Consider the following 27,777-nt stretch of genomic DNA (forward strand, 5'->3'; position numbering starts at 1 on the left):
CCTCTACAATTTAGTGTTCTGCTTATCATAAGCATTTCCACAGTTTGGTACATGTTCTTCACATCCTTTTAAATCACTGCATAATAATCTACTAAGAAGATGTGCCATAGATCACTTAACCATTTTGCTACAGTGAGACATTTTGATTAATTTCAAATTTCTTTCAAATGTTGCTAATTATAAAGAGGCTGCTTTTGGTATCAAAGATTTGAAAAAAAATGAGAATGTATTTAGGATTAATTTCTTAGGACAGATTCCCAGAAGGAGAATTACTGGGTCAGAGGGTATTCATGTTTTGAGTTCATGATGCATGGTGCCAATTTGTTTTTCAACAGGTCTGTATCCATTTTCACTACCCAGCACAGTGTGACCGTGCCCACACGCCACACACAAAGCCAGGCGATTGGTCAGTAGGCTAAAAGTGGGGCTGCTGATGGCTACTTTCATCAGTCTTCATTAGCACCCCCACCCCTGTGACAGCTTTTGCAGCTGTCACATAGAGTGCCAGCCCCTCTACCTTCCCCCTCCCACCCCTTCTCTCTCTCCCAGGTCCTCAAACACAGGCTCCCAAGTACATCCGATTTATGCAATCTGAGCTAATTGCACAGAATAAAGACTACCTCAATGCCCTACCCCCTAACACTAAAGAGGGATGAAAGAGGTTCTCCTCCCAGAAGGGTGCTGGTAAATATTTAACAACCAGCCCTCCAGGGGAGAAAAGGCCCTGATTTGTGGCATTTGCCACTCTACAGTAATGATACTCTCACCATGACTGGCTTCATGCTAACAACCTGTGAACATAATGTCACCAGGCTTGGAGTTCAGAAGGTGGGTACCAGACAGGCTTTTTTAAGTCAGGAGAGAGCTCCGGACACCACGACCAGCCGCAATTGCTAGCCTGCTGAGTATCCTTCATCTCTCCTCCTTACATGGCTCCAACCCCCATCTGCATTCCCCTTCACGTCCAACCACACTCAGGATCCACATGAGCCCCTGCTGCTCCCACAGGCCCTGACCTGCAGTGCCATCTACACACATCCCAGACTGGGGCTTCAACTTGATCCACTACACATGTCCATGGGGTTCAACTGTGACGTATTCTGGCCCCTAGAGACCTTGACTCTATGCCATCAACTCAGACTGACGCCACAGTGCAGCTGTCCCCCACCCATCACTCTGCCCTGGCCACAAAGTCTTGGACTATCTTGCCTTATGCACACCCCCTCCCATCTCCTTGCCTCCCTACTTCCATACCAACCATGCTCCCGATCTCTTTCTTTGCCTCCAGTTTCCCACCCAGGATTTACTCCATGGATCTGGCAACAAATCCAGTTTCCATCTCTGTAAACAATTAGATGATATTTTTAAATCATTCTCTCTGGCTGTTGCAGAAACTTCTTTGGCCAAGCCCTCTTTTCCCACCCCACCCCATGAACATGGATACACCAAGGATTCAACAGTCCCTCCCCCTGATGAGGAGGCCCTGGTACTTTTCCAATCTTCCACCCCCAGGATCAAGCACCCTGCACTGTGTCCTCCACTCAGCACGGTCAGGGATCCTTCACTTCCATCAGACTTCCAAACTCTTAGTTGGAATATCTTGTGTGCCCTATCCATCTAACTAGATAATCCATAACTAGCCAGTCCAGAATCACAACGGGAAATCACTGAGTCCCCTTAAAAAAAAAAACCACAGCTGCTGCCCACCCATGTCATGGGAGACAAGTGGAACCTGCCATTGCTAATGTCAGGAACCTCAGGGAGGAAACACATCCCCAGTCGCAGTACACTATGCCCTGGCAAAGGCTCCCCTGGCCCTGCAGGGTACCTTCAATCCCATGGTCCACACAGACAACCCGAGAGCCCTCATGGGTCAGCCTCAGCCAGGATGAGTAGGCTAGGACTGCAGAGGCAGAAGGAAAAAGTGAAAAACACAAGAGGACAAGGAAAACAAAAATGAAAAAAACAAGAAGATATGGAAAATGGAAAGGAACAGTAGGGCACCAGGGGTAAGAGAAAACATTATGTTCTCCAACATTTCATTCCAGACCCTAAAAATATGTAATTTTTTTTGTTTTGCTTAAAAACAAAATAAAAAATAGATGAATTACATTTAAGATCTCAACAAGGATCCGCATTCCAACTACTCACATTGTTACCCCATCCAAACATGTGTATGAAATAGTTAACAGTAATATTCCTGAGTTGAAGCAGGGAGGGTGCTTAACAGTGTTACAAGCAAACATACGGATCCCCATATTTTTTACCCAAGGCAATCTATTCTAAGCTCGGACTCAATCTGGAAGTTACTCTTCCCCCAAAATGAGTCAAGCTCAAACCCCTTTACCCTATCACCATGCAGGGCACGGTGCTGAAGACGGGAGCAGCAGGCAGGAGGAGGCAGTGAGAAACAGAAAGCTAGGATCATTCAAATAGAAATCCCATATAAAGTAAAGCTAGTAGTTGGCATTTGGCTGATTATATTAGAGGAAGCGCCCTTCCTAAGGAGTATGGCTGATCAAGATTCGTAAGCGAACCTGGAGGAATTGCATAAACAGAGACAGATGATTTTCTGTGGTTAGTAATGAGGACCTTGATGCAAGAAACACAATATCCCAACCCAAACCACTGGGGCAATAAGTATAACACAAGGCATGGTGGGGAGGAGGGCAGTGCGGGGAGGGGGGGAGTAGCATCACCTGCAAGAAGAAAACGAGAGTAAATCATAATAAAAACTCTCTCCTCCTCCCTGCCCCCAGCCACACATAATTTGGTTAATTCCTTAATGAGGATGGATTGTAATTAATATCAGAGCTACACAATATAATTATTGCATATAATGATGCTTGAGTTAACTGTAGAGTAAAATCATATATAGCTTGATTCTATAGTGTGAGTTTTCAGTTAATCTTTTCTGCAAGTGGAGAAGGTGCTTCATGAGATCCTTCAATAAAGGGGCACCTGGGCAGGTCAGTCAGTTAAGTGTCCAACTCGATTTCAGTCCAGATCATGATCTCACAGTTCAGTTCATAAGTTCAAACCCCACGTCAGACTCTGTGCTGGAGGTGTGGATCCTGTTTGAAATTCTCTGCCTCCCTCTCTCCCTCTTCCCCACTTGCTCTTGCATGCTCGCTCTCTCTCTCTCTCTCTCTCTCTCTCTCTCACTCTCTCAAAATAAATGAATAAACATTTTTTAAAAAGACCCTGGGGCACCTGAGTGGCTCAGTCGGTTAAGCATCTGGCTTCAGCTCAGGTCGTGATCTCACAGTTCATGGGATCAAGCCCCGCATCAGGCTCTGTGCTGGCAGCTCGGAGCCTGGAACCTGCTTTGGATTCTGTGTCTCCCTCTCTCTTTACCCCTCCACTGCTTGTGCTGTCTTCCTCTCAAAAATAAATAAACATTAAATAAATAAATAAATAAATAATAAATAAATAAAAACAAAATCCTTCAATAAAGAACATCTCCAGGAATGTATGCCTATCAGGTGGATTTTGGGCTATTACATTCAAGATTGTGATGCTCAGAATTGCTGGAAAATCTCCTACAGATTTTGCCTGACACAGATTTATTCCTATCCAGTAGGCCAGCCCAGAAAAGAGGCAGCTACTAGCTGATCCAGAACCTGCCTCAGAATTAAGAACCTGCTTCTTGGTCCTCAGGTTGCTGAGGCCTCATATAGGCTCTGGGGGCTGTTTCTGTGGGTCCCCGTCCCCTCATCTCTAGAGGCTATGTGCCCCTCACCTGTGTCTCTCTCATCCCATTTCCTCCCCCAGTTGTCTGCGACCTGAAAGCTCTTTCCACTCCTTTCCCAGTACTCAGAGAGCAATCCATGGACCACTGATGGTCATAAAGTTCAACAGAGGAAGGACAGCAGGCCTCCAACCACTCCAAAGTGCACATCGTACATAGTTAATGACACTCAGGCTTCTCCAGCATGCAGTCTGTGGGGTGGATGTGTTGGGGGGGGTGGGGGCATGTTAGAGAGAGAAGGGTGCAAGGAGAGAGGTCTGGTAGGTGGTCTCCAGGTGATCCCCAGAGGAGGTAGGGCTGGGGGAGGGGCAGCCAAATCGTTAGGAGCCATTCTCCCTTCTCATTTCCTACCAGCACTGGGGAGGTGTTTCTTGCACAAGACTTGCCGCCATCTTGGAATGCTCCTTCCTCCAGGTGCTGTTTTCATTCCCAGCGCCACCTGTCCTGTCCCCCAGAGCGGCTGTGAAAATCCTCTCCAGAGGTATTATCTCAGGCAAAAAGACTTCTTTACAAATTAATGAATTAATTAATTAATTTGGAAGACACCTCTAACTCTCCCTTAGGAACTCCATTTTCTTGGACACTTTCTCTCTTTGCTCTCCCAAATCCTTCTCTCCTCTCCTTCCATCAGATTCTTCATCATTTGGTCTTCTTGCCCCAGACCCCTCCTTTCCCCCACTGGGCTTCCTGCAGCGTGGGGTCTGGGTTGTAGCTGAGGTTCCTGGACCGAAGCTGTCTGCTGCTCAATGGAAACTAAAGAGCGAGCCCCTGACCTTATCCTGTCCAGCCTCATCATCCTCTAGAACAGTCTAAAGTGTAAACCCTCGACTTTCTTCAAGAACCACCCAGACCGGCAGCACCCCACCTCTGGAGGGGTCAAGAAGGCAGAGGACAAGCAGAGCGCACTGCTCCCCCAGGACTTGTACGGGTCTACACCCCCCTCTCCTTTTCCACCAGCCTGTGGCACCACAGCAAGGAACCTCCTAGACACCAGAAAGTATGGAACCACCTCTTTCTGCACCCCCCCCGCCTCCTGTCCCCTCAGCCAGCTTTCAAAGGCCACCCTTAGACAGAGTAAGTGACACTAAAACCAGCAATTCTCCCCCCACACGCACTCCACCCCCTTCTGCCCACTGATAATAATGGGCCAAGACACTTTTATTATCATTATTAATTAGCACTTTCAAGCAATGGAATTAAATCAATATGGTGGACTGAAACTAATTTTAACAAGCCATTGAGATCAATCATTGGGACTTTTATCTACATAAATGCCACTAAACTCAGCTCGTTAGTGTAACATTAGCTGGAAAGAAAAAGAAGGGAGACTGGCGGGGTTTTAATTAGGAAGACATAAACCGAGCCACAATTTTTCTTCTTTGATTTGCTTTTAATCTCATCTGCAAAACTCTTCTGGTGCTGCCTGGGCTGATTTTCAGTCCCAGGCCACTTCAGCACGAAGGCGAGGGGACAGAGTGAGGAGAGGCAAAGGGCAAGTGGCAAGAAGTGCTCAGCGTGGGGCACTCCCAGACACACCGGATATCTCCCATAGCCCCTCAATCTGAAATCTCCGATTCCCATTGTCAGAGCTGACTACCGTTCCCTTTTGTGTTCACCATTGTTTAGCATGTATTCATTTCTGCATTGCATGAAAATTATGTATCTTCATTGATTCATTCAGTGAACAGTAGATGAGCACTTAATATGTGCCAGGCACTCTGCTCACTGCCCTCCAAGAATAAAAAATATATAAGTAAGATGTGGTGATATACCCTCGAGGAGCCTGTGTCTGGTCTTTTGTCCCTCCTAGATTGATGGCCCCTGGAAGGCAAAGACTATAACTCTTTGTCTATGTGCCCACACCCTATCTAGCCCTCTGCCCTGCACCTATGGAAGCCCAGTCAATGCGGGGGTGAGTGATTAAGAGCTCACACGTCTCCCCTCTCTGTGCCCAGGCCCTGGAACCTGCCACACCACGCCTTCCCCATTCCATAAGCACGTAGCCCCCATTCTGATCTCTATGCCTTTGCTCTTGCTGTCACTCACTCTAACAACACCCTTCTGGCCTGTTCCCTGACCATCTGTGGCTTGTAATTCTTCAAGACCTGGTTCTCAGGTCGCCATGTGAAGGACAGTCGTTATCTAGTTGTCTAGCTGGCTCCCCCAGCTGCCCAATTCTGGCTCTGTGATCACCACTGCTCTGTATTATTATTCTCTTTCAATGGGTCCTACCCACTGTTCTACTAAACTGTGAGCACCTTGCAGGTAGGGCCTGGACTGCAGCAACCTTTCTATCCCCAACGCCTCCTCCAATGCTTGGCAGGGAGCTGCCACTCAGTGCAGAATGTAAGCAAGCACAGAGCCATCTATGTTTACCAAGATCAACTCAAGTCAGCATTCAAGGTCCACCCACAATTTCACCATCAGAATACTTTCCAATATTTCCTCCCACTGCTCCCCAACTCAAGCCCTCCATTCTAGATGTGTTGGCACATTCCATTGTCCACATTCTTGCCTGTTCTGCATACTCTTTTCCCATGAATTTTGCCCTTCCTGCTCACCTTTCCAGGCCTGGCTCAAGCCCCATCCATCTTCCCCCCATTGCATGCAGCCTTTCTGATCACAGGAGCCCTCTCTGCTCTCTTCTTGTTTGGCTTCCGTATGGGCCTTATCACCAACTACCTTCTACAACTAGATATACATTGTGCCCTGGCTTTCCTTCTGGGCATGGAATAGAAATCTTTCCATGTGGTACTATTTCTAGGAAGGAAACAATTCCTCAGGGTAGCAGAGTGCCTGGGATCCCATCCCAGCTCTACTACTTACTACATTCATGGCCTCAGGTAAGTTACTTAGTTTCCTCACCTGTAGAATGAGAACCAAAGAGTACATGCCTGAATTTATTATAAAAATTAAATACAGTCAATTGTATAAAGCACTTAGCACAGTAAGTGATCAATAAGTTTGTTATTATTGCTACCGTTGCTATAATTATTACTATTACCAATTTGTTGTGCTCTGATTTCATCCCTACCTAGTAACCTGTTGATTATAATTTGACTTCCCTACAAGAAAAGCCTCACTGATCCGTTAGTTAACATGAGAATCAGTCTGGGTAGTAGACATGTTTCTCTTTGCATATCAATAAGTTGGCCTCCTAAATTTTATCTATCAGTCTTTTATGGGTTAAATAGATCCCTAAGTCCAGTTCTGTCCTGAATATACTAGCAATCAAATTTCTGAAGCCAAGGCCCTACATCTTGGCAACCATACCACGGAGCCACCAACTTTGGGCTCTCTCTGTGCAGCCAGCAAACCTTCGTGGGCCTTATCATGTCTTAGACTTGTTCTCTTCTATAAGTAAGCTGCTTAAAATCTCCAAGTTTAAGTTCTTATCTATAAAACAGGGAAAATATAGTAGCACCTGCCTCAAATGGGTGGCCTTGAGAACTGGATGGGATAATGAATGGAAAGACCTAGACCACAGCCTTGCACAATAACTGTTACCTCTACGAGCAATTAATCATTCTTCCATCTCGCCATACTTTCTCGCTCTTACAACAGTTTGAACAACACATCTACATTTACAAAACCCTTTCACATGTGTTATCGTACTTCTTGTTGACAATTGTTCCCACCTAAGAGAGAAGGAAAAGGACCAAACAAAGTCACTTTCTCAAAGTCACACAGTTTGCAAATTACAAAGCTGGAACTCACAGCTTTGAGCAGTGGCAGTATTGTAGCCAATGAGGTTTATCCGAGGCACGATTATTGCTAACTGAAAAGCTGGAACTCAAACTCAGGTCTTCCCCCAAGGAATGTCCTTTCTTTCCAGAACATCTGCCTATCTGATACACATCAAACATACGAACAAAACCCTACTGTTTGTTTAATTAAACTTTAAAACTATTTTTGAAATTTTGAAATGTTGGCAGCACTCTCTCTGAATTCCTTCCATGTCCCACCCCTGTGGCCTCCACTAGTCATACTAATGAGATGCCCTGCTTTTCAATGCCCTGGATCAGAAAACTAACCCACTTGCTGTATGCTAACTGACAAATACAAACCCGGAGTCTGAGAGCTGACCAGATTTTCTTCATCCCTTGAGTTTCTTCACAGGGCAGCTTGCCCTGGGGGGAGCCATCACTACAGCATCTCCTAAAGAACAGGACAGGCCTCAGACACAGCAAAGGCTTCCTTCAGCCTAACGATTGCTCATGTGTCCTTGTGTAGTACAACAGGTTCTCAAGTCACAGAAGCTTGGAAAAAAACAAGTTTACTTGATAGTCACAGATCTGGTTGGTGTTATGCTGTGAAGTAGCTAAAACTAGGCAGTTTCCTCTCTGGAAAGCCCCCATGTCTGGATCTCCAAATCACAGATGGTGGATGGCCTTGAGGAGGAATCCTTGAAAGAAGTTGAACTGTGTTGCCTCCTCATGCTCTGGTGAGCTGTCCCTATGCTCAGGATCATGGGCAGCCCAGTCATTGTCTTGCAGATCCAATTTTCAACTCAGTGCTATATTTTGACTTAGAAACTAGACATTTCAATTGCTCTTATGATTTCCTCTTGAAGTGAAATCATCACCAACCCCACTCCTCACCACCTTCCTGCCCCTACTAAAAACGTCTTAACTTCTCATGTCTAACAATGGTCCCACTATTCTCAGAGCCTGCCAGACTCAAGACCCTGAAGTTGTTCTTAAAATTCTTTCACTGTAATTCTCCAAATTGAACGAGTACGAGGTAAAGGTGTAGACTAAATACAAGTTGCAGACTTTGGTCGTGGCCTTTCTCATTTAAGGCTTGGAATCTACAGGAGTGCCCATATTTGTCTCCCCAATAGTGGAGTTCTTCCTAGTCAATCCCTTTAAATCAGAAACAACAAACCTCCTCCAAAAGGGCAAGATAATAAATATTTTAGGCTTTGTGGGCCATACAGTCTCTGTTGTAACTACTCAACTCTACTGTTGAAAAGAGCAGCCCTAGACAAATATGAAAGAATGGAATGGCTGTGTTCTAATAAAACTTTATTTACAAAACAGTGACAGGCTGGATTTGGCCTATAGGCTGCAATTTGCCAACCCATGTCTTATATTGTTCTTGTACTAACCTTCCTTAACACCATAGTTCTCAGCATTTTTGCAGAAGAAGCATAATTAGGTTCAGAAATAAGATGGCAGCTCTAGTCTTCTGAAGCAGACATTGTTGATGTCCTGTTTCCTGTTTCCTTAGTCCACCTCTGATTACCTGCAGCCTCAGGTGACAGCTCCTGGGAACACTGGTTTCCCACATGAGTCCACATCTCTCTGCTTCACTGCCCAAGTGTGTTCTGTGGTGCCTCTGGGAGCTTGCTTAGCTGGTGTGCAAAGAAGGAGAGATACTGGGCCATTAACAACCTGAAGAGCAACCTCTCCAATGGGATGGGAATTGGTATATAAATATTACACTTTCCCATCCCTTGGGAAGACAATCCTGAAGCGCATTCTATGTGGATCCACTGAAAATCCTATTGACAGCCAATCGCCCACAGCAGTAACCTGTCAGCCTGTCAGCCAGGCTCTCTTCATCAGCTCTTCTCCCATGGCCGCCACATTGTCTCCACACACACCCCTTGGTTGCTCCCTAGCATCTTGGTCTCTGGGGCTAAACTAAAATGTCTCTGACTCCTAATCCAGGACATTTTCTTCTCCTTTTATTTCCCTTCATACGAGTCTATACTGGCACTTTTACTTCTGACAATATGAAAGATTAAGCATCCTAAACATGTCTTCTGTATTACTCAACCATTAAAAAAAGCCATGAGGCCTTGCCATTTGTGACAACATGGTTGCACCTGTGGGTGTGTTATGCTAAGGAAAATAAGCCAGACCGAGAAAGATAAATACCATATGATTTCACTTAGATGTGGAATCTAAAAGACAAAACAAGTGAATAAATAAACTAACAAAAAGAGAAATCTGACCTATAAATACAGAGTACAAACCAATGGCTGCCAGAAGGGTGGGTGTGGAGGGAATAGGCAAAATGGGTGAACGAGAGTGGAAGATACAGGCTTCCAGTTATGGAATGAGTAAGTCACAGGAATAAAGGGTACAGCATAAGGAATATAGTCAGTGGTATCATGACAGCAAAATATGGTGACAGATAGTAGCGACACTTGTGGTGAGCATAGTATAATGTATAAAGTTCTTGAATCACTCTGATGTACCCCTGAAACTAATGTAACATGTCAACTATACTTAAAAAAATAAAATGAAATGAAAATATTTTCTGACCCTTAATAAAATAACTAATTAATACACGTGGCTTTATTGTGAATAGGAATTAGGAGGCTAGGCCTCGACATTTTTCAAGGTTGAGGAGCAAAACCCAACACCTCCACTGCCTCTATGGCGGCTCTATGTATTTTTTTACATATATAAAATAATATCCCCTTAGAATTTTTAACCAAGATCTATTTTCAATGGGGTCAAAGTTTGGATTCATACTACCCACATGTAAAAGAAACCTCTTGCTGATAAATTCAGTTGACGTTGTACATTTGGTAGTGCCCCTATTCCAAACATAAGCAAATACAAAGCCTTCTGGAAAAAAAGTCCTTAACACAGACCCCATAGATTATATTAAAGCAAATAAGAGCTCAAGTAAAAATTTATCAAACAAAATGAGAAACAAGATACCATAAACCTGAAACAGCAAATAAAAAACAACAAATGTATGTCCCCTCAAATTTTGAATATTGGGGTATTGGAAAGTGAATATAACTAGTCATATAGTGTTTAAAGAACATACATAAAATTGGGAAAATGAACAAAGTGCAAGAAAGTTTTAAAACTAACAAAGAAAAGTATTTTAATTGAAATTCAAAATATAATAATTGAAATTAAAAACTCAAAGTAAAGGTTTAATATCAGACTAAACACTCTTGAAGAATAAATTCATAAAATGTGAAAAAGCTGATTATTTATGCAGAACCTAGCATACAGTTAGGAGATGGAATATATGAATGAAAAAGAGAAACATGAAGGATGGAATTACAAGGCATGGAACAGGTGTAATAGAAACTATAGAGACAGAGAGAGAGGGGGGAAGACACGGAATCTGAAGTAGGCTTCAGGATCTGAGCTGTCAGCACAGAGCCCGATGTGGGGCTTAACTGACTGAGCCACCCAGGCGCCCCTAAAATATCTTTTTAAACATCCAAAAGATTGATTACCAGATATAAAAATACAAAAAGAAATATTAATTACAAAAAGGAAATTAATAATTAGACTAACAACAGACTTCTCACTTGTGACAATGGAAGTCATAAATTAATGGAAAAGTATCTTCAATGTCCTGGGGAAAAAATAACTGTCAACCTTGAACAGTGTATCCAAAAATTTTGTATTTCAAGTTTTTTTCAGCTTAAAAAAATTAGTTTACTGCTGAGATATCCTCAACAATGGACTTAATTTCAGAAATATGGGTCATTTAAGTTAAGAAATATGGTTCAGTTGGTTGACCAACCAATTCCTAATTGGGCCCAGGCCATGATTTCACAGATTCATGGGTTCAAGCCTTATATCAGGCTCCATGATGACAGTGTGAAGCCTGCTTAGGATTCTGTCTCTCTACCTCTCTCTCTGCTCATCCTCCACTCATTCTCTCCCTCTCCCAGAATAAATAAACTAAAAAAAAAAGAAATAAAATAATCCTGGGGCACCTAGGTGGCTCAGTCTGTTGAGCATCCTACTGTTGATTTCAATTCAGGTCATGATCTCACCATCATGGGATTGAGCCCCATACCAGGCTCTGTGCTGGATGTGGAGCCACTTAAGATTCTGTTCCTCTGCCCTTTCCCCTCTCTCTCACTCTCTCTCTCAAAAAAATGGGGTGCCTGAGTGGCTCAGTCAGTTAAGCATCTGACTTTGGCTCAGGTAATGATCTCAAGGTTTGTGAGTTTGAGCCCTTCCCCTGCATGCACTCTGTTTCTCTATTTCTCTCAAATATAAGCATTAAAAATTTTTTAAAGTAAAATAATGCCAGAAAAGAATGCAACACAAGAAGGAATTGTGAGCAATGCAAATGATAATACATATACAAATTAAATATAAATATACTTTAAAACATAAACATATTATATATGACATTACATATTATATAAAATATGTACAACATATGTAATTTAAAATTATATAAAGCTTAATATGTATGTGATAATATTAAACCCAAAGGCAAGAGAATAATGAATACAAAACCTAGAATAATGGTCACTCTTGGGGAACAGAGAAGATAACTATAGGGAAGAAAAACAAAAAAAGGCTTCAGGGGTATTGATTATGTTCTAATTCTTAAGTGGAATAGAGACTTGGTTTTGCCCTTTATACCTTACATTTACACACACGTGTGCATATTTGTATAAATTAAATATTTCATTAACTTTTAAAATTATAAAAGGATCTGTAGTGGCTCCATATTGCTCCATTAAGTTTAAACTCATCAGCCTGGCATTTTAAGCCTTTCCCTAGCTGAGTACAATTCTCTTTCACTCTTGCTCAATATGGCTTCCTTCCTCTAGAGAGAATTCCCTATTGCCATCTCCCCGCTCTTTGTTGCCACTACCAGATTAAGTCACATCTCAAAATTTTTGCCTATCTTGTCCTCTTTATCTTTTCTTCTATCTACAGTATGAACTCTATAGTTACTGGAAGAAATAATAAATAAAATATTTCCCCTATATGAAGACTTCCTGAATTTACCCCAAGACACAGGGATCTCTCAATAACATGAAATACTTCTGGGACTAATGACCTCTGTCTGCCACACACTCTTGGTGTTTAGTGTGGTGGCACTCTGGTCTCTTAACTAGCCAGTGAATTCCTTGAGAACAAAAAGAATCTGATAGTTCCTTCCACATCTCACTACCTGTAGCCAGCACTGAAGTCATAAGATGCACTCAATCAACACCCACTGAAGAAAGGATAGCATGGAATCCTTTCTTAATTCTTAATTCTCATGTAACACATTTTGTTTGAGAATCTGGAACACCTTTATGTCTTTGCTTCTCAAGTCTTCCTAAGATCCAGTTGTATCCTGCCACACATCCCTTTCCTACTTAAACCACTGTCCTACTTTTAGCCTATTCAAATTTATTTCTGTTGCTTGTTAGCCAAACAGTTCTCATTAAGAAACGTCTGTTCAAGACTCAGGGAAACTCAAGTTCATGTCTCAACAAAAATTACAAATTATCACAGCCATTGATCTTCAAGACTGTTCACAAACAATAAATCTATGAATGGCAATGAGTTAAATTGTGTGTTCAAGATCCATAACTAGTTCTTTACATGGTGGTAATGCAAACCTAAGTCTCTTGCCACTCATTGCAGTGTGCTTTTCATTTCCCAATGTGCTCGTTGATGTTATTTTAGAAGTTATTATTTTCTCTTCTAAGCCTCATAAAGAGGTTCCTGATAAAAGAGCAATTAACCAATACCTTTGCCTATAGGTAGCTGAGAACTATGAAATGTTCATTTAGTAACCATTTATTCATACAGCAAATATTTATGGAGTGCTTATGGGCAGGTATTGTCCTAAGTGCTAGAGACATTCTAAATAAGGGAGTCTTGACAATAAACTAAATAAGTCAAATATATTTCATGTCAAATATTGATACATTCTATGAGGAAGAATATAGAGGGAAGGGCATTAACAGTGTCAGGAAGGTAAGATGGATAGCTCAGAGTGGGGAAAGAAAGTTTCCCTGAGAAGACAACATTTGAGCACAAGCACCAATGAATGGATGCAGGAATAAGAGAAGAATAAAAGAATGAATGAGAAATGAGTTGCCAGTTGCTCTTAGATAGCCTGCTAGGCCCGACTGTTTGGTCTTTTCCTGGACCCAAGAGGATGACAAGGACAGAGAGCTGGCAAGGGTGTTCTGCAAGGCAGAGAAGTCACATGTCTAGCAGAACTGATTGGTCAGCTGAGGTGGAAGCTAGTACATCTTCCATCTCAAGAAGTGAACAACAGAGACAGATGCTTTAAGGACCAGGGCTTCCCACTTTCATAGCAGACTTTTAAATTTCTTGGCTTCTTTCTCTCTCATATAGATATCACACACCATACACACACATGCATACATACACATACACACACATACAGTTGTGCACAGACATCAGTTCCCAACAGAATATCTAACAAGACACTCCCTCACTGCTTTTGGAAGTGGTGAGGCAAACTCTTAGGACTTCTATGATTTCACCAGGTTCCTTGGGGCGGGGGGGGGAATCTATCAAGGCCAAGAAACTTAGTTGGGAGGTTGGGGAAAGAGTTATTTGAACACACATACAGTATAAAATTCTACCACTAAAACAAATAATCAAAAAAGGGATGGAAAATAATTCTATCAAATTAAATAGCAATTCCCAGAGATTAATCTGTTCCTAGAGCTCTGCTGGGTCCCTCTGATACCATCTAGGAAGGTTCAAGACACTGACGTAACTATGATATCCCACCTTTTATCCATCCTCTGAATCAACATGGGCCTCCTCCTATATTTTCTATGGAAAGCATGGGTTTTGGAGTCAGACAGACTGGATTCAAATCTGTGTTTGACAGAAACTTGTTTTTATGCTTAATTTTTTAACTGTTTTTTTCATCATTGCGCAATCTCTCCTACCTGTGGTTTCCTTGGCTACATTACTCCATGAGCCACTTTATGAGTCCTCCAGGGGCATTCTGGAATAACAAAGGATGGTTCTCAACTTCTTCCTAGGAACTTTCTATTTCTCTGTCTCCTACAGCCTTTTAAAACCCTGCCATCTCCCTATAGATGCTGGCGAGGGTGTGAAGAGACGGGCACCCTCCTACACTGTTGGTGGGAATGTAAACTGGTGCAGCCACTCTGGAAAACAGTGTGGAGGTTCCTCAAAAAACCTTCAGTAGAACTCCCCTATGACCCTGCAATAGCCCTGCTAGGGATTTACCCAAGGGATACAGAAGTGCTGATGCATAGGAGCACATGTACCCCAATGTTCATAGCAGCAATGTCAACAATAGGCAAATCATGGAAAGAGCCTAAATGTCCATCACCTGATGAGTGGATCAAGAAGATGTGGTATATATGTATACAATGGAGTATTACATGGCCATGAGAAAGAATGAAATCTGGACATTTGTAGGAAAGTGGATGGACCTGGAGGGTGTCATGCTAAGCGAAATAAGTCAGGCAGAGAAGGATAGATACCATATGTTTGCACCCATAGGTCTAACAGGAGAACAGGAGAGACCTAATGGAGGACCAGGGGGAGGGGAAGAGGGAAAGAGAGAGGGATGCAAAACTTGAGAGACTATTGAATACTTACAATGAACTGAGGGTTGAAGGGGAAGGGGTGGGGGGAAAGAGGTGGTGGTGATGGAGGAGGGCACTTGTGGGGAAGAGCACTGGGTGCTGTATGGAAATCAATTTGACAATAAGCTATTAAAAAAAAAAAAAACCCTGCCATCCCAAAAATTCAGCTCTCGCTCAGCTAGCATACCATGTTCAGCAAAACAGAAGTTTCAATCTCTCTGCTTCACTATCCCAACTAATGACCTCCATCCTCAAGGCCATCTCAGGATTTGAGATGACTGGGAGTTCTAGTCATCATGTCTGTGTTACAGGTCAGAAGGAGGAAAGGCAGAAGGACAAATAGGGGCTCCTCCAGGCTAAGTCATTCCCCTTCAAGACACCCTCCTAGAAGTGCCACTTATATCTCACTTGCTATCACTCTGTTACATGGCCACATATCACTGCAGGAAAGGCAGAAACATGCTGGTTAAAAATGAAGGCCTATAATTGGGGAGGAAGAGGAGAAGTTTGAGTTGGCCACCAATGGTCTCTGCCAAAGTGCTAGAAGCCACCACTCAGGCACATGGAGACAGGATGCCTCCCACACACATGGATCCCACATTAAATGAGGATGTCACACCCTCATGGCTTTGCACCTTTGCTCAAGCACATCACCAGCCTGGAGACTCATAGGCCTTTTTAAGCTAACTCTAGTCTTTCTTTGAGACATCCCTGCTATGATACCTCCAGAAAATCTTCTTTATCCACTGCCCAGTTCCCCAGCCCTCACCCTCTGTCTTTGCATATTGCAGTGCTTTTCATATTTCTTGTAATTCTGTCTTTACTGAGCTTTCCAGAGTAAGAACTAGAATAAGAAACATCCTTGTGCTATACTAAGTGCCAGTCAATGTATTTATTCCTATTATTTCTCTCCTTTCCCCCCTTTCTCTTTCTTGCTGCCCATTTTTCTTTCCATATTTTTCTTTCTCTCATTCCCTTGCCTAATTTCTTAGGCCTGCCAGGAGCATTGAAGGTAGGTCACCACTGAGTTCCATTTTGGTCTATAATGTCAAAGAGTATCCTGATCCTGAATCCATTATATCAAAGCTTGAAAGCCAGAAATTGGTCACTAATGGGCCTAAAAAGTCAATACAGCTCCCAATATGTCTTAACTTACTCTTAATAAGGAATTTATGCTCTAGGAGAATCTAGTCCAAACTATGCCATTTCAATATCCTTAATCTTGAGAAATGACAGAGTTTCCTTTATAAGATATCATGACAAAAAGGGTGGCAAAGTACAAGAAAAATGCTGCATCCTTTGCAGAGTGCATGTAGATTTCACAAGCATTGTGGGTGTCCTTGTGTCATTTTGAGTAGTTTTTCCCAGTTGGGCCTTTGAGGTCACACCCCTGTGGTTGAGACAGATCACCAAAGAACTGGGAAAACTTCAGTCAGGATAAAGTTATTGGGACACAGTCCTTCCTTCGTAAATCCTTCTGGATCAAAGGTCCTTACTTGTCTCTTGGTGTCACATCTTAGAGGTGGCCTACAGCAGGTGTGGGTACAGGGGTGGTAGGTATGGAGGTAAGGTCCCTAGGTGATGAGGTCTAGCTGCAAACATCCCATGAAGAAAGGACAAACAGCATGGAATAGAAATTCTCCGATAGCTGTACTGAAGCAGTGAAGGACAAACCACCTCTTATGAGGTAGACTCAGATTTCATATCAATTTCTAGGTTTATCTCTCTTCTATTTATTATACTCCATCCTTTTGTAAAGTCATGTTTATAAACTCCTTACTTATCTTTGTGGGCACTACAGCATAAAGAGAGTAGTTTCAGTTCAATACATGACTCCAGGGTTAAAGCAGGAATAGTTTCTTTTTCCTCCTTCCCATCCCTAAGGTCAAGGAAATAGATGAAACTGTAATTGCTGAGGAGGCAAGAAGTATTTACTTTTTCTAAGAAAGGTGATAATCTATAGCATAAGAAAAATTGGACAAAATTGCCTGCTAAAAAACTAACTAGGGTACAGTGGAAAACCCCTAATATTTTCATCAGAAAACCTGGGTTTAGACCTCTGTCCAGCCACTTGCTGAGTGACTCAGAACCAGCTACTTAACCTTCCGAGAACCAGTTTCCTCCACTATGAAAGAGGGATTATAAACTCCACTTCAGAATGATGTCATAAAGATTGAATGGGAGTTTACACCATAAATATAAATAAGTGGCTTATATTAGAGTAGGTATCTATAAATGTACTTTTGAACCTGATTCAGACCCTGGAAGAGCAAATGCCAGGGCAAAGACTCTTACACTCCTTTCTCAAAGCCAGGAAAGTTAGTTTACTCCTCCCAAGTACTTCAAGATACTGACATGATTTCACTAAGCTGTTATCAATAAATTCATCCTGAATACCTAATACTAAAGAACTCTCTCAAGCATTGGCAGGAAATGGGATCAGCTAAGTGAGATTTACTCTATTCAGGACCTTACAGTCTCTGTGGGAGACAAAACTAAACCACTAGAAAGTATGAGCAAACAATAACCCTCATTCCAAAGGCTGGGGAGCCAATGTGTGTTTCTGCCAAGATGCCAAATTGTTTTTATATATTCAAGAATATATTCAGGTAGGAGAACTATGAAGAGGGTCCAGAAGTGCACTGAGGGGTGCACCCATGTGAGATGGATTTATACCAAAACTGCATTTCTCACCTATCTGATCACAAGAAGTTCCCACTTTGACTGGTAGATCACTGGCATTTGGGGACCCAGTGACCAGTGCTAATTCAGAGCCAATTCACTGTGCAGTAAATCCCTGAAAGGTCTGAGAATTTCCTTTTATCTAGTGCACATTAAGTATAGTAAATGGCCAAAGGCCCCGATGGTGAAGGCTTGGAGGACTATTTACAAAATATGGCTGTAGCGGGTTTGCATGTTCATCCTCAAGGGAGGCTAGCCTCCCCTTCATTCAAGAGGCTCAGGCTCTGTGATCTGGCTTATGCCTGAACAGTAAGAAGTTAAGGCCGTATTGTGCCCAGTCAAATTGAGGTCCTGGATGTCAGATCTAGAGTGTTTCTTTTATATAGAGAAAGTAATATTTTAGTAGCCTGCTCATGTCTTTCACTCCTAGGGACACGGTCATCAATTAGTCATGGTCAAAGAGCCCAGCAGGTTATTCAGTTTACCTCTTTGTCCTCCCTGCCCGTTATGATGATTATGTCTACCTTGTTTCTAGCAGCTAAGAGCTGTTGCTTACCCACAAATTTTCCATCATCCCCATGGAAATCAGAGAGCATATCTAGTAGCTGCATCTCCTCATGTGTACAGAGGACAGCATAATGCTTTTCAAAGATGCTGGTGTTCTTATCACTGATGTTACCCAATTTCTCCTCCTAATAAATGGAAGAAATAAAGAGAATGTCTAGGGCCTTTTGGGGTCTCTAGTGGGAATGTGGGGGAAGGGCATGCAGTTTGCATATGAGAAATTCATTCCCATATTCCTATCTCATCAAACATTTGGAGTCAACCTACATTATGCTTCAACATCCCTCAATATAGGCCATTTTTGAGTCGAAATTTCAGCCAAACAATCAGGTAAACTAATTTTCAGAGCCACTTCTAACATTAGATCCATGCTCTCTGCTACATCCACCTATATAATGAATTTGGTTTGATCCAGTTTTATATTCTGTCTTCCTTGTTTTGACACCCTTAGAATTCATTCCCACACATGTTCCATGCACACTTATGCTGATATAAGTTAGCAACATTTTGCATTTATATTAGAGTATGAACAAGAATGGGGCTGGGAGGCCAGAGGAGAATAAGCACCTTCACAAGGCACCTGTTCTAGGTGAGGTTACTAGTGGGTATTTAGCAAAGGGAGAGCTGATTTTGTCAGCCTCAAAAGAGCAGGCTGCTTCCTGTCACAGGGAAGGAGACTGGGGAGTTCAAACTTCAGTTTCAAACAAGTCAACCCAAGCAGAAACTTGATGTGCCTATGACTTCAACTTACATTATGATCTTACAACACAGTTAAATTTCAAGTGTAATATTCATCATGATTTGCCATGCACATGGGAAGAGATTCTTTGAGGCTCTCTATAAAACAAGCATCTGAGTTGTAAATTTGAACGTCTCATTGTCTATATGTGAGTTCTGCAGTGCAGTTAGAAGCATCTATTCCAGGTTATGGTTCTCACAGTTATTATTATTCCCATGTAAGTCAAATCCAATAGCTACTTTTTGTCCCCAAGACACTTGGTACAATAAGCACTTTATCGCCATCAATCAACTTTGTCATGTTATCATTGTGTAATATGGATTAGTAGGACCCCATTTGCCATTGGCAAGGAATTAAACATTGTGTTCAAAGCAAGTAAAGAAACAAAACCAGGCCCAGACATTTTGAGGGTCTTTTTCTTCTAAACACTTCCATTACCAATAGTTTATCAGCCAGGGTCCAATCAGAAAATAGACCACAGTAGGTATATCAACAGAATAATAATTGAAATAATTACACAAGTATTGGTGGTCTGATAAAGCAAAAAGAAAACGTTGAGCTATCAGGTTGCTAATAACTAGAGGAAGCAGCTACCAAGCTAGGGTTTGGGGGACAAAAGGAAGAGGCTGAGGTTATCAGATCAGAAGCTTGAGGGATGATGCTCAAGAAGCTGGACCCTCAAGGACTTATACCACTGAGGAGAAGACATAATTGAACAGTGCTGGTCTCTCAGGAGTTCATAACAGGAACCCAGAGAGCTGAGACTCTGACCTCAGAAGAGGTTTGCTGATGCTGCCCCTGCCCAGCTACGGATGGTGTCTCTGAAGGGCCCCTCGAAGGCTGGTGCTAGCAGTACTGAGAGGAGCTGGAAGACAGAACTAATCGCTGCCTCCAGAGTGAAATGTTCTTGCTGAACATTGCTGAAAGGCACAGAAGAAAGCTGAAAAGCAGAAACGCTTTCCAATCTCCTTCTAGAATTCCCTACTCCAGAACCTAACAAGAACACAGATGACAAAGAAGGTTATTAGGAGAGCAGAAACTACAAGCGTGAACTTAGAAATCAAAGGCAGCAGCTTAATGACTAATACAAATATATCTTACTAAAACTGACACAAGAAAAATAGAAAACCTTTATGTTCTGACCATTAAATGAATTTAAGAGTCACAAGTCTTCCTATAAAGCAACCTACAAACCCAGATGGCTTCACTGGCATGGGCTACCAATTAGTCAAGGAGAAAATAATTCCAGTTATACACAACCTTTTCCTAACTCATTATATGAAACTAGCATAACTTTTATTTCAAACTCAACAAGGCTAATACAGAGAAAATTCCATTTTCTATTTCATTCATACAAAAATCCTAAACAAAATACTAGTAAGATGAATTAGCAACATATAAAAATGGATAATGTATGTTACCAAATTCGATTTATTCAAAAAATGCAAAGTTGATTAAATGTTAGAATATCAGTTAGTGTAACCCAACACAATAACATGTTAAAGAAAATATAATCCAAAACTCTCAATAGATGGATAATAAAAGTACTTGACAAAATTTAATGTTTATTCATAAATTTTTAAATATTTTGAGGCTTCAGAATAGAAGTAATTTGCCTGGTATGATAAAGTTTATCTATATAAAAAATTATAGATAAAATAGTACTTAAGTGTTAAACTTGGAAATTTTCCCCTTTGAGAAGTGAACCAAATGAAAGAATTTTCTACCACCATTTTTTTTCAGCGCTTTAGTAGGTGTGTCAGCCCATGCAGTGAGATAAAAACAATACTGTCATGGGGTGTCTGTGTGGCTTCGTTGGTTAAGCATCCAACTTCCATTCAGGTCATGATCTCACAATTTGTGAGTCTGACCCCCATGTCGGGCTCTGTGCTGACAGCTCAGAGCCCAGAACCTGCTTCATATTCTGTATCTTCCTCTCTCTCTGCCCCTCTCTGGTGCTCTCTCTCTCTCTCAAAAATAAAATAAAACATTAAAAATTTTTTTGAAAAAAACAATTCTGTCAATATACACAGATAATGATTGTGTACATTAAAAATCTAGAAGAATCTACAAATTAATTCTTTGAATTAATAAGAAAATTTCAGGGTTCCTATATACATATAATCAATGTACGAAAAATCAATGGTACAAACCATTCTGAGATAAGACAGTAGTTTCTATTGGACTAACATTCCCACAGAATACTTACAAAAAACTTAAAAACCACCTATTTAAGGGTACAGAGAGCAACTCAAAGCACCCAGAAACTGGTGAAGAGTCAAACTTTGAAATAAGGAAATTGCTCGGTCTGTTTTTGCCCAGTGATACTCCATGGTCTACATAACACGAGACATCTAGATGTCAAACAGAAAGCTTGACTGGCTGACTGACTTACTGGTTTAAAGAGTTGGGACATGGGCTTCCACAGCAGCTGAACAGTAAAATTAAATCTTTGCAAAACAGTGAGACAGAAGAAGAGCCTCCAAATCTACACATAATTCCACCTAAATCATAGACCAACCTCTGAACTTTATACAGGAGAGATTCTCAGGAGACCAATGAGAACCAACAGCTACATGGCTAAAAGAACCGAACCTGAGCAAGGATTTCAACTATTGCCTACTCTAGAAGAAACAGTTTGGAGTTTCAGCTCAGCCAAGTTAACGACTTGCTGGAACAAAAATAAACAATCTTGGAAGGAAGATAAAGAACACAATCATTAACAATTTATCATTTATCATTAACAATGTCTAGGTACAATAAAATTACTAGACAGAGGCACCTGGGTGGCTCAGTTGGTTAAGTGTCTAGCTCTTAAGTTCCAGCCCCGCATCAGGTTCCATGGTGATTGGGATTCTCTATCTCTCCCTCTCTCTCTCTGCCCCTCCCCCACTCATGTGCTCTGTTCTCTCTCAAAATAAATAAATAAACTTAATAATTTTTTTTAAATTACTAGACATTTGGGGATGGGGGAATAAACAGAAAAATGTGACCTAGAGTCAAGAAAAAAATGTTTTCTATAAAAACTAACCTCTAGATCCCAGACGTTAGCATTAATAGAAAATCCCGTAAAGAAACTATTATAGAGGTACCTCGGTGGTTCAGTCAGTTGAGCATTTGACTCTCAATTTTGGTTCAGATCATAGTCACAGGGTTGTGGGATTGAGCCCTGCATAGGGGTCTGCCCTGAGCATGGAGCCTGCTTAATTCTTCCTCTCCCTCTGCCCCTCTCCCCTGCTCATACTCTCTCTCTCTAAAATAAAAAAAAAAATTAAAAGAAACTATTTTAAATATGTTCAAAGAATTTAAGAAGCTAATTTAATAATGAACAAACAGATAGGGATCTCAGCAGAGAAATGGAAACTACAGAAAAGGACCAAATGAAAATTTAGAATTATAATTACAGTATCTCCCCTATGACCCAGCAATAGCACTGCTAGGGATTTACCCAAGGGATAAAGAAGTGCTGATGCATAGGAGCACATGTACCCCAATGTTCATAGCGGCACTTTCTACAATAGCCAAATCATGGAAAGAACCTAAATGTCCATCACCTGATGAGTGGATCAAGAAGATGTGGTATATATACAATGGAGTATTACATGACAATGAGAAAGAATGAAATCTGGCCATTTGTAGGAAAGTGGATGGACCTCAAGGATGTCATGCTAAGTGAAATAAGTCAGGCAGAGAAGGACAGATACCATATGTTTGCATTCATAGGTCTAACAGGAGAGACCTGGCAGGGGACCATGGGGAGAGGAAGGGAGAAAGAGAGCGGGGAAGAGTGAGGGACACAGATCAAGGGAGACTACTGAATACTGGAGACAAACCATGGACTGAAGGGGGAGGGGAGGGGGGAGGGGGGATGGTCATGGTGGGGGGCACTTGTGGGGAGAAGCACTGGGTGTTATATGGAAACTAATTTGACAATAAACTATTATAAAATATATATATATAATTACAGTATCTAAAATGAAAAGGCATTATATATTAACAGCATATTGAAAAGAGTAGAAGATAGAGCCACTGATCTTATTGATAAATCATTAGAAAGTATCAAATCTGAAGGAAAAAAAGAACAAACTGTATTTGAGAAAGGACCAAAATCTCCATGACAAGCAAGAAAATATTAAGGAACCTAGCATTCATGCAATGAGAGTCTCAGGAGAGGAGAGAAAAACTGGAGTAGAATAACTATTTAAAGAAATATGGTGAAAACTTCCAAATTCATGTGAAAACATAATCTACACATCTAAAGAGGTCAACAAATCCTCTGAAGGATAAATCCTATGAAAACCACATGTAGGTGAATTACAGTAAAAATGTTGAAAACTAATGATAAATTGATAATCTTGAAAGCAGAGAGAAATGATATATTGCATGCAGAGAACAAACAGTAGGATTTATGGCTGAGTTTCTCATTAAAGAAAAACAACAACAACAACAAAAAAAACAATGAAAGCCAGAAGACCACGCAAAGACATCTTTAAATGGTCAAAAAGAAAAAGAAAAAAAAAACCTATCATCCCAGAATCCTATATCAAATGAAAATACTTTTACAAAGTTATGCTGAAATTTTTAGGACAAAGAAAACTGAAAGAATTAACCAGCAATGAATCTGAACTATAAGAAATTCAAAAAGAGGTTCTTCAGGTTAGAGGGAAGTGATGCCAGATGGAAACTAGAATTTACTGGGAAGAATGAAAGCATCAAAAATGGTTAATAATGGGTGAACATTAACAGAATATATTTTTGTTTCTTTCTTCTAATATCCTTTTAGAAGTACACAACTGCTTTTTTAAAAATTATGGCACTGTATTACGAGATTCTTAACATATGTAGATGTAATATATAAAGCATTAACAACACAAAAGACTCAGGAGAGAATTAACAGACTCTACCCTTGCAAGACTCAAATTTTATGTGAAGAGATAAAAGATTAATTCTAATAATACTCCGTTAAGTTGAGGACGCATATTTTAATCCAGAAACCTTTAAGAATACAAAATAAAGAAAGGTGAGGAAGGGAGGCAAGAAAAAGGAAGGGAGAAGGAGGAAGAAAGAAGGGAGGGAGGGAGGCAGGCACAAAGGATGGAAAAGAGAAGGAAGAACTTAGGAACAAAGGGAGGAAGGGAGACTTGACTTTGATTTTCCCAAAACAAGGCAGGAAAGGAGAAACCATGCAAAGCACGTGGGATAAATAGAAAACAAATGGCAAATGGTGGAGCTAAATTAAACCATGTCAATAATTACATTAAGTTTTAATTGACTAAACATTTCAATTATAAGTCAAAGATTGGCGTGTGTGGGTGGCTCAATAGGTTGAGTGTCCAACTCTTGACGTGGCTCAGGTCACGATCCCAGAGTTGTGAGATCCAGCCCCGTGTGGAGCTCCGTGCTGAGCATAGGGTCTGCTTAAGATTCTCTCTCTCTCCTATGCCCTCTCACCTGCTCTCTAAAATACAATTTAAAAATGTTATAAGGCAGAGATTGACAGGCTGGATTTTAAAAGTAAGTTTAAACTATCTCCTGTGCATAAGAGATGTGATTTAAATCAAAAGACACAGATAGGTTGAAAGTAAAATGACAGAAAAAGATATACCACATAGACACTAATCACAAGGAAGCTAGAGAGTCTATATTAATAACAGACAAAATGGATTTCAAGAGAAGTATTACCAGAAATAAAAAGTAACATTTCATAATGATTAAAAGATCAATTAATCAGGAAGACATGACAATCATAAATCCCTATGAACTTAATAACAGAATTTCAAAATACATGAAGCAAAAACTGACAAAATAAAGGAAGAAATAGATATAACCATGAAAACTGAAGTCTAGCACCATTTTCTAAGTAACCATAGAACAACTGAACAAGAAAATAAAAACATAAGAGATCTAAACAACACTATCAACAACCTTCACCTCATTATCATTTATAGAACAGTCCACCAATGACAGAAAATATACACTTTTCCAAGGCCACATGGAACATTCACCAAGATAAACCAAAAATCAAAGTTCAATATATTTCAAAAACTTGAAGGGGAAGTTATTTAGCATACCTTCAGGTCTATGACAGGAATACAAACACATCATCACTGGATTATACTTTAATATAGTAAGTTTGGACTCTATACATACATATATATATATATATATATATATATATATATATACACGCATACATACAGCATATTTACAAATATGTGTATATTTTTGTGTGTTAAAGCAAATGGGACAAAATGTAAACAATTGATGAATCTGGTATAAAGATATATGAAAGTTGCTTGGACCATCATTATAACCTGTCTTAATATATATGTATACACACACACACACACACACACACACATATATATATATCACTAATTTGCATGTCATCCTTGCACAGAGGCCATGCTAATCTTCCCTGTATCATTCCAGTTTTAGTACATGTGCTGTCGAAATGAGCACACAACTTGTGTGTAAATTTTAAATTGTAACAAAAAAGTTTCCAAGTATCCCTATATACCAGCAAGAGGAAATAAAACATTGTTTTTACATTTACAGAGAGAGAGAAAGAGAGAGAGAGAGAGAGCACACACACACAAGCATGAGTTGGGGAGAGGGGCAGAGGAAGAGAGAAAAAGAATCTGAAGCAGGCTCCATGCTCAGCACCAAACCCCACCTATGGCTTCATCCCATGACCCTGGCATCACAACCCAGTTGGAAATCAAGAGTCAGACATTCAACTACCTGAGCCCACAGGAGGCCTGGAAATGAAATAGTTTAAAAGATGTCATTTATAGCGAAGTGTCTAAGTCTTTATGTGAACAACTATAAAATTTTGTTGATATACTTCAAAAAAAGATCTAATAGAGAGTTATACTGCATTTGTTAGCTCCAAGGGTCAATATTATAAAGGTTTAAATACTCCCCAAATTATTTGTAGATTTGGTAATATTTATTTATTTAATGTTTACTTATTTATTTTGAGAGAGAGAGAATAGGCAGGGGAGGGGAAGAGAGAGAAAAAGAATCCCAAGCAGGCTCCATGCTATCATACAGAGCCCGATTCAGAGCTCGAACTCACAAACCATGAAACCATGACCTGAGTCGAAATCAAGAGTCAGATACTTAACCGACTGAGCCACCCAGGAGGTCCCAATTTGGTAACACCTAAATCAAATTTTCAACAAGATTTTTTTATTAACAAGTCGATTCTAAAATTTGTAGAAAAATGCAAAAAGACAAGATTAAGCAAAACACTCTAGACTAAGAAGACACCTTACTGCCAAATAGTAAGACATCATAAATCTATAGTAAGGAAGGTTTTATAATACCAGTGCAGGGACAGACCTCCATGTACGGATTTGATAATAGGACAGAGATGTCATTGCAGATCAATGAGAAATGAATGTATTTGCCAACAAATGACCAATAACTATGTGAAAATATGCTCAACATCATTAGCCACCAGGGAAATAGAAGTTAAAATACAAGGTATCACAACAGATACTAGAATAGTTAGTATTAAAAAGACAGTCCCACAAAGTGGTGGCAAGGACATGAAGTAAGCGGAATTCTCACAGGTTGCTGGCACATGCAGCATAAAATGATGAAACCACTTTATAAAGCTGTTCGGTGGTTCCATTTGTAAAGTCAAAATTATACCTACTATATGACCCAGCAATGCCACTCCTACATAATCTATCATATGTTTTGGTAGCTGTGTTGATGATTGTCAAAAACTGGAAACATTGCAAATGCCCATCAATGGAAGAATGGATAAACTCTGATCTGTTCATACAACGGAATACTACTCAGCAGTAAAAAGGAATAAACTACCGATACATCCAACAACACAGATGAAACACAAAAGCGTTCTGCTAAGGAAAAGAAGCCAGTCACAAAAGAGTGTATTCTAGATGGTTCCATTTTTCAAATATCTGGAAGAGATCAGTGATGGAAGAGGGGACTGACTGCAAAGGGACAAACGAGAACTTTTTGGGGTGATGAACATGCTCGATGTCTTGACAGCGGTGGTGAACACATGACAGTATACAGTTGTCAAAAGTCATCAAACTGTACACTTCAAAAGGATGAATTCTATTGTGTGTAACTTATATCACAATAAATCTGATTTTTGACATTTTAACTAACGAGAAAAAAAACACAATGAGATCTCCTTAAATATCAACTAGATTGGCAAATATTAAGTCTGTTGGTATCCTGGCAAGGATGGGGATCCACAGTAAGAGTTGCAGCCTGGGTTCTCAGGAAGCGGGCTCTGAGACAGAGCCTGGTATCGGAGAAGTTCATTAGGGGTCAGCCTCTAATAAAAGGACAGGGGGGAAAGCAGGAAAAGACAAGTTGCTAAGGCAGAGGCCTGACAAAGCCCGATGGGGCGCTCTGGAGTGAGTGTTGCCCAGCAGAGTGGTCCCACAGTGATCCAGAATGGCCACACCCACAGGCATCATTCTCCCACGCACGGTCATCAGGTCCAAGCTGTCCTGGAAGGGGCATGTCCAAGGGCAAAGGTGGAGACAGAGCCCGAAGTTGCTGAGCTGGGCAGCCAGTCACCCTGAAGATGGGTCCATGCAGCCCACCTTCAGGTCTACCGCAGGCACAAGCACACTCTGTTGACGGTGTTGTGACTTAAACAACCATCCTGGACACCAGTTTGGTAACACTGAAGCTATGTACACCCTATGATCCAGC

The 27,777-nt window shown here is 40.9% G+C and overlaps 1 non-coding gene and 1 pseudogene across 1 annotated transcript; one reads left to right on the forward strand and one right to left on the reverse strand.

Annotated features, from left to right (window-relative positions):
• The first annotated feature begins 7,468 nt into the window (after positions 1 to 7,468).
• LOC115302952 lies at positions 7,469 to 7,690 on the forward strand (annotated as a pseudogene).
• A 17,733-nt stretch (positions 7,691 to 25,423) lies between these two features.
• On the reverse strand, positions 25,424 to 25,530 carry LOC115303263. Its single transcript, XR_003913959.1, has one exon. It is a non-coding gene; the product is annotated as a U6 spliceosomal RNA (small nuclear RNA).
• Between the last annotated feature and the right edge of the window lie 2,247 nt (positions 25,531 to 27,777).

This window comes from Suricata suricatta, chromosome 1 (genome assembly GCF_006229205.1).
Source record: "Suricata suricatta isolate VVHF042 chromosome 1, meerkat_22Aug2017_6uvM2_HiC, whole genome shotgun sequence".
NCBI classification, from domain to species: Eukaryota; Metazoa; Chordata; class Mammalia; order Carnivora; family Herpestidae; genus Suricata; species Suricata suricatta.